Source organism: Cygnus atratus, chromosome 1 (genome assembly GCF_013377495.2).
Source record: "Cygnus atratus isolate AKBS03 ecotype Queensland, Australia chromosome 1, CAtr_DNAZoo_HiC_assembly, whole genome shotgun sequence".
NCBI lineage: Eukaryota > Metazoa > Chordata > Aves > Anseriformes > Anatidae > Cygnus > Cygnus atratus.
The window spans coordinates 1,723,790-1,733,170 of NC_066362.1; the positions used below are offsets into that span (position 1 = coordinate 1,723,790).

Genomic DNA, 9,381 nt, shown 5'->3' on the forward strand with positions numbered 1-9,381 from the left:
AGAAAGTGAAAACTGAACCGGAAAGACAGCGCGGCCGCGCCCGCCGCTTTCCTCTTCCCGCAGGTCACCGCCGGACCGAGCTGGGCACGGCTCGGCCGTGGGGATGCGGGTGCTGGGCGGGTTTTGGCTTAGGCATCCGTCAGCCCCTGCCCCGAGCCGCTTGGTGCCTTCACTCAGTGCCTTCCCTCAGCCCCCCGCAGCTTTCTCTGAGCTCCTTCCCCCAGCCCCTTGGTGCTATCACTTAGTCCCCCTCAGTCCCCTGATGCCTTCCCTCAGTCACCTTGGTGCCTTCCTTTAGCAGCCTTCCCTCAGCTCCTTCCCTCAGCCCCCCGCAGCCTTCCCTAAGCCCGTTCCCTGAGCTCCCTGGTGCCTTCCCTTAGCCCCCCTCAGTCTCCTGATGCCTCCCCTCAGTCCCTTCCCTGATCCCTTCAGCACCTTTCTTCAGCCCCTTCCCTGATCCCTTCAGCACCTTTCTTCAGCCCCTTCCCTCAGCCCCCCACAGCCATCCCTGAGCCCCTTGGTGCCTTCCCTTAGCAGCCTTCCCTCAGCTCCTTCCCTCAGCAGCCTGGTGCCATCCCTCAGCACCCTTCAGCCCCGTCCCTGATGCCTTCAGCACCTTTCTTCAGCCCTTCTCTCAGCCCCTTGCCCCTCAGTCCTCACCTCATGTCCCGGGGCCTCTCCCTTACCTCAGTCCTTCTCTCATGCCCTCAGTGCTTTTCTTTGGGCCTTGGTGCCTTCTCTGGTCCCTCTTCAGGCCCACCCCACAGGGCCTTCCCTCATCCTTTCAGTGCTTATCTTCAGCCCTTTTCTCAGCCCCTTCTTTCACCCCTCAGCACCCTCCTTCATCCCCTCGTCCCTTCACAAAATCATAGAATGGCCGAGGTTGGAAGGGACCTCTGAACATCATCCAGTCCAACCCCCTGCTGAGCAGGACCACCTAGAGCACGTTGCGCAGGATGGCACCCGAGGTGGGTTTTGAATATCTCCAGAGAAGGAGACTCCACAACCCCTCTGGGCAGCCTGTCCCAGTGCTCTGTCACCCTCACAAAGAAGTGCCTCCTCATATTGAGCCGGAACCTCCTGTGCTTCAGTTTGCGCCCGTTGCTTCTCGTCCTGTCGCTGGGCACAACTGAAAAGAGACTGGCTCCATCCTCTCGACACCCTCCCCTACGATATTTATATACATTAATGAGATCTCCCCTCAGTCTTCTCTTTTCCAGGCTAAACAGGTACAGTCCTCTCAGCCTGTCCTCGTACAACAGGTGCTCCAGTCCTTTAATCATCTCCGTAGCCCTCCTCTGGACTCACTCCAGTAGCTCCATGTCCCTCTTGTACTGGGGAGCCCAGAACTGGACACAGTGCTCCAGGTGGGGCCTTCTCTCATCGCTCCCTTCATCCCCTCAGCCCTGTCCCCGCTGCTCCCTGTCCCCATGCCCCCAAGGTCCCAGGGTGGCTCTGGGCCTTGCTCCGCAGTGTCCCCAGGGAAGGGTCCCCATGCAGTGGGGTTGCTCATTTGCCCCGTTTAAATAGGATTTCCCCCAGCATGTTTCAAAGTGTCTGCTCACCGCCAGGCACTTGTGGTTTTAGTTCCTCTTGAAAATGAGGAAAGTTCCCCTTGAAAATAAGGAAGTGTGTGGCCTGGGGCTGGATTTACTCCAAGAATGAACATTTTTAAAGATAAAAAGCAGATATATAATCCAGTTTCCCTCCACTACCTGGGATCACAGAAACAGGCTGCGGGGCTTTGTTCTCACTCCTCTCTTCCCTTGCCATCATCGGTAGGTGCCCAGTCGTCCATGCTCTGCTCAGACCAGGCTGTGTCTCTACAAGCTGTTGCAATAGGTGGTGCAAGGAACAAGGTGATCTGGGCTCAGCCGACCGCCTACGCAAAGCGTTGAGCAACCATTGTGCCGTTGGGGTGCCCCAGCTCTGGATTAGCTCTGGTTTGGGTGTATTTTTACATGTTGGGGTAGTCACAGCCTTAGCAAACTGAGGAAAAAAAAAGAAAGAATAATGAGGTGATGATGTGACAGCCCACTTGGCATTCACTTATTAGTCAAGGCGATGCTGCAGGTCGTTAGCATGCTGTTGAGGTAATTACGCCATCTTAACACCTCACCACCACAATAGCAGAGAGTGCAAAGTGCTATTAACCAGCGAAAAAACGAAGGTGTGGGGAAGAGTAAGGGATTTTTCCAGGGTCCAGTGTCAGCGATGGCAATCGTGCTCTGACCATGTAGCAGCGCTTCAACGATTTGCCTGAGTCCTCCTAGATCCTACTGACACGTCAGAGACTGGAATTCTTGTTGGTGTTGCTGGTCCTGAATGTAGCTACCCAAGGAGTAAGAAAAAAGGCTTTCCACGTCCCCATGCTGCAATATTTGGGTCATATGTATGCACGTTTAGTGTCCCCAGTTGTCCCACGAGGGTGTAAGATGGACAGCCCCGTGTAACTGTGGGCCTTGCTCTAGGAGACACGAGAAGGACCCTGAGGTACTACAGCAGCTGTAAGGAAAGATAGATCTATAGTATTGGGAATTATTTCTGATGAGGAAAATTAGGATTTGCGGGGTGAGCTCCTTTCTCAATGAGTAGTTCCCATTTCGTGTTATGAAAACATAAGGAATTTGGGGTAATTTGTCATCAATTTTTGGTGGGGGAGAGTAATGACTGGAGCCTCTGGAGGTCAGACACCATTTCTACCTGGGGTTTTTATGTCAGTGGTTCTTCACACCTCTGTAAGAGGAAAGCCCATGGTCTGACTTTGGCGTGGGCCTATTTCCTGGCAATTCACTATTTTGGCTTCTTTGAAAGAATGACTCATAACGTTTTCTCTAAAATAAGGAAGTAGTCATCTGAAGATCTCCTTCCTCTTTTATTCAGAAAAAAATATGAATGATACATGCAGATGCTGTCAGTCATTTCTTTCTCAGAAGAGACAGAAAATAGTTGCAACGAAATGAATCAGCTGGGAGGTGGAAGCAGCAGTTCCTGAAAATGATAGTCGCCTCCCGTGTAAAGACAACAAGCCAAAGATAAAGCAAATAATTATCTTTGAGATCATTATTGACTGTGTGGGGTAGCATTAGCATTCCCAGCTGCTGTGTGAAGCATACAGACCCAGCCTGCAAACACAGAATGGCGCAGGACCTGTGGGCTCCCTCCCTGTTTCCTGTTGTGTGTAAATCTTGGGACAGCAGATGACACAGAAATACAGGGAAACATTGAGTTTTTCTTTTATAGGTGACAGGAAAGAAGATAAGCTTGGCTTTCGCTTGGTTTATGAAGAAAATGAAGCTCATGATTGTGCTATTTCTATCTGCCTCTTCTGTTAACTTTTGAAGCCATCAGCTGGTTTCAGCCCAATTTGGCAGTGACATGGTGGTTTCATAAGCTCCTTTCTTCAATTTTCTAGAAAATCTGTGGCCTGCTGGATCACCCTCTTTGTCTCCTGCCTGTGAGAGCACCCAAAGTGTGAACTGCCCACTTGGCTGGGATCTGGATGGGAGGAGGTTGCTTGTGGCTGAAGGTAATTCTGAATAAATGTTTGCATTTGTGTGGACCTCAAAGCCAAACATGTTGAATATACTGCACCCTACGTCTGGCTGGCACTGCTGATGCCCAGCACAACTGCTCTTTTACTGGCACAGCTGTCAGGACAGATTAAAGCAGGTCTTAGAGATAAAATGCAAATACATGGAGATAATCATGGGTAGCTTTTGGGAGTGTGCTGAACTACCTGGTGGTCCTCTGCTGTGGAAACTTAAAGTCAGGTATGTCCAGTGGGGCGAGGGTGACTGCAGAAACCCAAAGGAACTTCAGGCAAGCAGCTGAAGCAGAGAGAAGAGGTGAAATGAGGTTCTGTTGCAGTGTTTTAGCATAATTTTATTTCAAGATGAAGTTTCCCCACCCAGGGGGTGCTTCCCGGAATGAAGCAGAGCAGGATTCTGCCTAACATTTTGCACAAGTCTGCACCAAGAAGTTGCCTGGTTTTGAACGGAAATGAGCCTCAACCAGTAGCCTCCCTAGATGCAGCATCACCAAACCAATTTGGAGAATTGCATAGGCCCCCATGTCTGTTGTTTGGGCAACTTCTGATATGCAGTGGTAAAATAGCAAATTCAGTGACATTTGGCTTGGGAAGTGTTGGCTCAGGACCTTCACTGAAAGAGAAAGGGGGGGAAGAGAGCTTGTGGATTTGGTTGACCTCTTTGGTAGCCCATTATGTTTGGTCATTCCTGCTGGTACGCCCAGTAAAAAACTTCATTTCTCTTTTTAAAGGCATCATGGAAAGTTTGTGTGAAGACTTCTGGGCATCTTAGCAGGGGTGGGAGCAGGCAGCTAATACATCAATGGCTGATGCACAGCAACACAAAGGTTGAGCCTTCCTGGTTTAATCCAGGTGGACAGAAAGAGCTTTATTTCCACCCATTTCTGCTCTACTCCCTTTCTGTAAATGAGTGTTGAACCAAACAGCAAGGAAAAAGGTGAAAGCAAAGTCAGGCATTTCTTGACCCCAAAGTCTACTTTATTCAACAGTGCTGTGAAGCGTGTCATCCATCCCCTGTAATGCTGTCTTGCCACATCCTTCACTCAACTCAGGCAAAACTCCCACAGTCAGTTTGGGATCTTGCAGCAAGAGAACCAAATTTTGCCTAAGATCATTAATTTTTTCATCCTTTCATTAGAATATTAGGGGAAGTCCTCTAAAACACCAATGAAATGCCACCATCAGCTCTATACAGATCCAAGAGTCCTCCAGCACTGTGGTATGTGTGTGGCTTCTCTGAGCATGAGTGTAACTTTAATCACCTGGTTTCCAAGTCTGTGGTGATGGACAGAGATCAAATTCAAAGGCTTATTCCAGCCCAAGAAATAGCTGATAAAGTCTTCTCCATTGAAATCTTCCTTCTTATGAGGCCAGCACAAGTTTACCTTGGTAGGCCAGCACATTTTCCAAGCCTACCGATGCTTTCAAGAGTCTCTCATCTCTGAGGACAGCCCAAATAACTCTTCACCTCCTGACACGCCCAACACATGTTGCTTCTTGCTTTCGTTGGAAAATGCATCGTGTTTTCATTGTGATTAAATTCCAATATTTGCTTGTGGTGTATTTGTTTAGCATACGTCTGCCGCAGTAAAACATGGTTAAGATTTTCAGTTTCTAGATTGATTTATTTTTGTGGTTTTTTTTTTTTTTTTTGGCTATTTTGGTATCTTGCAGCTTCCTAAGAAACCAACTTTTTGTTCAAGTTGTGATGACAAACATTTGAGTAATTCTAGCAGTACTGGGAGAAACAGAACCAAAGTTGCGAAAACAAACAACCCCCTACAAAAGCCTCTGTCAGAACCCAGCTTGCTTTATGGTGTTTTCATGACTATAAAACCACACACTGCACAGGCAGCTACAAGGTCCAGTCAGGAAATGAGTCAAAAATGATGAGTGCAGATTAACATTTTCAGTGATGAACAAGTAGTTTTTTTTCAAGTCTCTTCACCATTTTTTCCCTTTTTTTCCAGTCATCATCGAGGTAGTTTCTTAAAAATTAACAGCTGTGCTGCTTACCCTATTATTTGCAATGTAAACCTGGCAATCTCTGAAGACGGAGTGTTTTATGTAGTACTTTATAAACATTACTCATTCCTCCTTACCAGGTACACGACTGGAGCCAAGGGGACACAAGCTCGTTCCGTGACCAAAATGTTACTGCTTGATCATGGCAAAACGTGAGGCTACGTGTATGAGACTCCAGATCTTCTAAACAAAATGTCTCTTTCCTCTCTTGAAGTAATTGGTCCTGTAGTAATTAAGCAGAAGGAGCATTCGCAATCATTATTATCTTCAGAGTTGTAAACATGCTTCAGAGCTGGTATTTGCTGGAGTAGGTTGTACCACTGTTATCGCAGGCTGTCTGCAGTTGCAGGGAAGTGACATTCATAGTGGATTATATTCTCCTAGATGGAAATATAGATTGTGTCCATGACCCTCCCCAAGAACTGCTTTTATTCCACTCTCGGTGATTTCCAGCCTCTATCTCCTTCCACGTCATCCTGCCTCCTCCCCAGCGAAGCGGCATGTGAAGCTCGGGAGGTGCTGTGTGCTGAGCCACGTCGGCCCATGCAGTGATGCTTAAACCCTTCCCTCAGGTACTATAAACCAGTCATATTCATACTTTACGGAGGAGAAAACTGAGGAAATGAGTGCTTTGCTGGAGGCCAGATGAGAACTTTGTAAGGCTAGAACACAATCATTCCTAGCCTTTTGTTCTAACCAGCTGCTTTCAGGTGTTGTACATACATGAATATGTTTTAAAACAGGAATACTTATTCCCGATCTTATTAAACTGAGGTAGACACTATTTTTCTCTTCACTTTATTGTCTGTATCACAATTTCTTCATCTACAGCTGATCAACCCCCAGCCCCGTTGGAACTGCAGCTGGGATTACACACAGGTATTAGCAGAGTATGGCCATTTCTGCTGGCACTACCTGCTATTCTCTGGTGCTAAGCAAAGTAGTTTATCCACTTAGTGTCATCCCTGGACAAACCCTGGGGCAAGAGGTGAGCGAATTTGCTTGGTTTTCCACAATCTCTTCCAGCCCTGCTTGTGTTTCGGTGACAATGAATGGAATGTCAACTCTTTGCAACTTGAAATAACGACTGGAGGCCCTGATAAATCTAAAAACAAGTTTGCAGCTATCACATCCTGCCTTTGGGGCGGAATGAATGGCTGCAATGTATGGACAGAAAGGATAACATCTCATGCTTTGTGAGGTCCCATCCTGGGCTAATCTTTGCACTGTTGCAGTTGAAAGGAAAGCATTTTAAGTTTTATGTTGTTAGTGCAAACACTTGATTTTCTTATTACGTGAAAGTGGCAGCAAGCCCGCCTCTGTGCTGAATGGAAGTTTCTCACTGGACTTAGTTCTTCCTCCTATAATGCTTTTTTTTTTTCTTTTTTGGTCAAAATTAACACGAAAACATCCATTGCTGGAAAACATCGATGTTTCTTGTGGTGTTTGTTCCCTACCTAACCATCATAAACCCAGCTGGACCCATAGCCTCACACCTCTCAGCTGCTTTCCTGTCCAAGTAGGGAACGAGCCCAGGACAGACTTCCATTTTACACGAGCAGTCATTGCAGAGTAGTAAGCAACAGATTCTTTTCTAAAAATGTCTTTTATTATTTTTATTTTTATTTTTTTTTTACGGTTTCAGACTATGCTGCTGGGGTTGGGAGGGGGAAACAGGTGTTCCTCAGTTCGCAGTCTACCCTGAGCACAGCTCCCAGAAAGCTGGGGAATGCACATACAAACGTGTGGTGGCTTTACCCAGCTGGGCAGCCGAGCTCCGCCACCACAACCGCTCTCTCGCTCCCCTTCCTCAAAGGGAAAGAAAGAGAAAATAGGATGGAACGGGCTGAAGGGTTGAGATAAGGACAGGGAGATCACTCAACAGTTGTTGTCACAGGCAAAACAGACTCAGCATAGGGAGGTTAATAAAAGTTACTAGCTATTACTAGCAAGCTTGTTGAGAAACAAACAAACAAAAAAAGACAACTAAAAACACCTTCCTCACATCCACCCTCTTTTACATCCTCCCCCTGAGCAGTGCAGGGGAACAGGGGACTGGGGGCTGCGGTTGGTCCCTGACGCTTCGTCCCTGCTGTTCCTTCACGGTCCCTCTCTGCCCCTGCTCCAGGTGGGGTCCCTCCCATACCGATCCTGCGGGGGCTTCAGGAACTGCTCCCACACGGCTCCGTACCACGGGGTCCATCCCCCAGGAGCAAATTGCTCCAGCACGGGTCCCCCACGGGCGGCAGCTCCCCCCCCAACCCCCCTGCTCCTGCCTGGGCTCCTCTCCGCGGGCTGCAGCTCCGGCCCGGGGCCTGCTCCTGCGGGGGCTCTCCATGGGCCGCAGCCTCCTCCAGGCCACATCCACCTGCTCCACCGGGGGCTCCTCCACGGGCTGCAGCGTGGAGATCTGCTCCGTGTGGGACCCATGGGCTGCAGGGGGACAGCCTGCTCCACCAGGGGCCTCTCCACAGGCCGCAGGGGAACTGCTGCTGCCTGCCTGGAGCACCTCCTGCCCTCCTGCTGCACTCACCTTGGGGGCTGCAGGGCTGTCCCCCTCACTCTCCCAGCTGCTGTAACACAGCATTTTTTTTTTCCCCTTTCTAAGATCTGCTCTCACAGAGGCTCAAACAACGTCATTGATGGCTCGGCTCCGGAAAGCAGCAGGGCCCTTTGGAGCCAGATGAAACTGGCCCTTATCTCGCATGGGGCAGCTGCTGGTTTCTTCTCAGAGGCCACCCTTACAGCCCCCGCCGCCCAAACCTTGCCACACAAACCCAATACAAAATGCAAAATGGGTGGGCAGAGGAAAAACACGACCAGCAATTGCAAACGTGTGGCTGGACAGGTAAAAGAAGGAATCCTGCGGAGTCTGCCCTCAGAGGGAGCGCCTCTCCTTGTGGATCTGCTCCTGCGGAGACTGGTGTGAGAGGGATTTTTTAATGTGTTTTTAATCCATTTTCTATGTCTCCTTGTTTACTTGCTCCAGCCATTTTGTGAAGAACGTCGGGAGGAGACTGCGAGAGCGGGAGCGCAAGGAAAGTAGGACACGCAAGACAGCTGACACGCAGCGCCTCTTTCAAGACCTGGATGTAAATGAGAAAAGGTCGGCGACACTATCGCATGGCGGGTGTCCAAGCTGCTGACAGCTCTTGACAGAGCGTGGCCCCGCTAGCAAATCGAAGGCGGCAGCGTTCAGAGGGTGCGGCACCTTTCGGAGAGCACAGGAAGCAGGGAGCCAAGCGGCATTTCACAAAGCTGCACCCAAATTTACCTCCTCACCCCCACAGATGCCAGCCCACGGGTCTGGTTTCTCTTTCGGTAATTTGCTTTGCCAGGGCAAAACAAACATACAGGCACCAAGGCCTCTTCCAAAGCCCTCGCAGAGTTACTCAACCACCTAAATAATCCGGTGGGAATTAGGGCAGCAAATGCTTTGTATTTTTGGCTGTGACTACACAAGTGCAGGGCAGGGAGGGGAACCTCACGCTCAGAGGAAGAAGAGCCAAGGATGAATGGCAGATAACCACACAGCCCGGCTTCTTCCTCCTCCATCTCCAATGCTAAGAACAGTGATTTAGAGACGGAGCAGGAGGAGAAGGTAGAAGATGAAGTCTCTTTATTACCTGGCTCTCCGGGTTTAGCCCTGGATGATAAGCTGGGGGAAGCAGAGAATAACGTGCGAGGATTTAGGGCACTGCCATTTATATGCGCGTTCCCAGCGTGACGCACGCATTTGGCTCATGCAGTTCGGTCGCTGAGGCTTCTCTCCTGCTCTGCAACCCCGTGTGGCTGACCAGCAATTT

The 9,381-nt window shown here is 49.3% G+C and overlaps 1 long non-coding RNA gene across 1 annotated transcript; it reads left to right on the forward strand.

Annotated features, from left to right (window-relative positions):
* The first annotated feature begins 172 nt into the window (after positions 1-172).
* On the forward strand, positions 173-6,359 carry LOC126913297 (uncharacterized). The gene is made up of 3 exons (XR_007708234.1): positions 173-968; positions 3,416-3,529; positions 5,656-6,359. It is a non-coding gene; the product is annotated as an uncharacterized LOC126913297 (long non-coding RNA).
* The last annotated feature ends 3,022 nt before the right edge of the window (positions 6,360-9,381 follow it).